This window comes from Adiantum capillus-veneris, chromosome 30, assembly GCF_014529385.1.
Source record: "Adiantum capillus-veneris isolate H3 chromosome 30, ASM1452938v2, whole genome shotgun sequence".
Classification (NCBI taxonomy): domain Eukaryota; kingdom Viridiplantae; phylum Streptophyta; class Polypodiopsida; order Polypodiales; family Pteridaceae; genus Adiantum; species Adiantum capillus-veneris.
The window spans coordinates 53,610,084-53,613,441 of NC_140960.1; the positions used below are offsets into that span (position 1 = coordinate 53,610,084).

Here is a 3,358-nt window from a genome sequence, read left to right on the forward strand (position 1 = left end):
ACAAAGACATCAAGGATAATGGGTAGCCACATCTCACACTCTTTTTGGCTGAACATATCTGTAAGAGTAGGGGAAAGTTAAGCACAATTAATGATAGTAGAAACTGGTAATCAGCATGATGAGGATGAGGCAAGAAGAGGGTTAGGTGTATACCTTTGACCACTCGTTTACTACGACAGTATGGCAGGCATGTTCCTAGATAGTGCATTAGCTTTCTCTTCTACAACAGGACCATATCATAATATCTGCTTGTCTGGAAAACTTTACAAGCACATCCTTTGCATCCGGCCTGACCACACACCATAACTCTCGACCCAGACGATATACAAATGGTCTCACCTCCATTGGGAGGTGCAAAAACTGCATCTTTGATAATGGTTGGTTGTAGCTCTTTAAGAGCACACCATTCACTTCAAATACAATCAGCCACCTGCCTATAGCCATAACATCTTTTGGCAGCTTTATGTCAACTAATTTTTCCTTTAGCCACCACGGATCAATTTTTACAGTTCCAATAATATTTTGAGTCATTTATCACACAATGAAGATCCTACAACAACTTACTTAAAGGGTCAATTAAAAGATCAAAGGGCCAAAGTCTACCAAAAGAGATCACAATATAAGAAGGAAAATGTAACTTGTACTTAAAACATATGGTAATAGATGGAGACCAAAATATAATCTCAGTGCATTACATCAAGACACAGACTGTCAATTACAAGGGTAGGCATAAGCTAAAGTTTGCAAGCATGGGACTTGTTGGCACGTCCATGGATGCGCTTTCTTTCTACTATAGACAATAAGTTTGACAAGGTGAAATCACCTGGAGATGTTGGCCTTGGGCCGGCCACCTTCTCTGGATTAGTAGCATCCATGCCCACATCAATCAGATATGTCACCTTATCTTAACTTTTCCCTTGTTTACATATTTCTCAACAGTCCCACCTTTAGCACCATCCTCAATATTGTTTGCTTTCTTAACACCATCGGCCACTCCCTCGCCATTCCCTTCAATAGCACCCTGCCATGCCACGGCCTCAGCTATAGTTAGCAGCACCTCGTCAATTACAGAGGGTTCATCAGCTGTGGTTTGCTCGTGCTGTGTCTTGTTGACTTCCATTGCAGAGGCCTCAACAGTATTTATTCCCACACTATCTCGGCCTTCAGCAACCTCTCTCCTTCCATGATAGTAGTATCCACCCCTTGGCTGTCACCCTTTGTGTACACATCCTGCCCCTCAACTTTCTCCTTCCTCCAACCAGATTCCAATTCCATGAGGACTTCTTGAACCTATTCCATACTAGCAAGGTCCTCCACATCCTTAACAAAAACCTTTGCTGGTCCAGGGCCACCATTCTTCACACCCACCGCGTTTGTTCCTTGCACATGTTGGCTTGTAGGTGTCACATCTTCCTCATCTGCACAATCACAAATGACTCACTCAATCAACATCGTAATCCAAAAGTAGAAAGCCTCAACATATTGAAAATAGTGCCAACTTACCCTTTACAGTATAATTCCCATTGATATATGCTTTTTCCACTGCAAAAATTACCATGCCACACCCCTCTTTCACACATGTGACACTAGTGTGCAAAAGTTCACTGAAGTAGAGAGGGTGGTATTGATGCCTACACTCTAACATGAAGCTTCCCCCAACATACGCCACCTCTAGATACTCCTCGCATGCAGCACACGTGCCAAACACATGGATTGTTTTGTCAATATCTACAAGGGGTGGTCTAGGGAAGAGGGTGAACCTCTTTCCTTGCTTCACTTCTTTGAGCATTCCATTCACAAATTGGCAATGGACATATCCCTCCTTGCAGGAGTCCTCCAGCTTGTCATGGTGTGTCTATTACACAACAAAAGAAAAATAATCAATCTCAGAGAACATGCCATGCGCTAGACATTGCACAAAAAATATCAATCATTGCACAAGTAGTACCCATGCAGATTTGGACTTGCTACCTAGATTCAAAACCACTAAGACTACCAAGAAAAGTACCAAGGTAGTAACTAGGTACTAGTACAAAAATTAGCTAGAGACAATACCAAAAATAGTAGAAGGCGGGAGTTAAAAACCACCCAAGAGACTATGGAAAGGTACCAAGACCAAATGATTGGCACTATGTCAAGGAAGTACCAAGGCAGTCCAATCCTCCAATGATAAGGTCCAAGGCACTACCAAAACAAAGCAAAGGACCAAAACTACCTATGAAAACTACCAAAAATTGTACCTAAGAATCCAAGGGTATTGTATGCACCAAAGAGATCAAGAACATACAAAGGCATCTTCTAGTCAAAGCTAGATTTGGTACTATAATAGGGAAGCACCAAGGCATCATCCTAGATGTCTAAGTACCCTGGCACTTCCAAGACAAAGTAAACATACCAAAGCTAGCCAGAATCAAGACCAAATATAGTTGGAGGCAGTACCTTTAAATCCCAAAGAGACCATGGAAAAGTACCCGAGACATCCCTAGAATCATTAAAAGTACCAAGCAGTATTGTATGCACCAAAGACCAAGGAGATGCCAAGGCAGTCCTTGAGAAATCTATGATTGGTGGTATAACAAGCGAGCACCAAAGCAGCTAGAGACAGTACCAAAAATATTAGAAGTCAAGAATTAATAACTACCAAAGAGAGTATGGAAAGGTGCCAAGACTAAACGATTGGCACTAATCCAAGGAGGTACCAAAGTGGTCCCATCCTACAACGATAAGTTCCAAGGCACTACCAAAACAATGCAAATGACCAAAACTACTAGAAAAAGTACCAAAGAGCTTAAGGGTACTTATGCACCAAAGAGATCAAGAACACACTAAGGCATCTTCTAGTCAAAGCTAGATTTGGTACTATAACAACGAAGCACCAAGGCATAACCATCCTAGATGACTAGGTACCCAGGCACTTCCAAGACAAATTAAACACACCAAAGCTAGTTAGAAGCAATACCAAATATAGTTGGAGGCAATACCTATAAATCCCAAAGAGACCATGGAAAAGTACCCACCAAGACAACCCTACAATCATTAAAAGTACCAAACAATATTGTGTGCACCAAAGACCAAGGAGATTCCAAGGAAGTCCTAGAGACAGCTATGATTGGTGGTATATCAAGGGAGCACCAAGACAGCTAGAGACAATACCAGAAATACCAGAAGGCAAGGATTAAAAACTATTAAAGAAACTATGGAAAGGTACCAAGACTAAACATTTGACATTATGCCAAAGAGGTACCAAATTTCTACAATGGTAAGGTCCAAGGCACTACTAGAACAATGCAAAGGACCAAAACTACCTACAAAATGTATTAAAAAGAGTACCAAAGACTCAAAGGGTACTTATGCACCA

General features: G+C 41.4%; 1 pseudogene; it reads right to left on the bottom strand.

Annotated features, from left to right (window-relative positions):
- Positions 1–734: 734 nt before the first annotated feature.
- Positions 735–1,558, bottom strand: LOC147417969 (uncharacterized; annotated as a pseudogene).
- Positions 1,559–3,358: the final 1,800 nt, after the last annotated feature.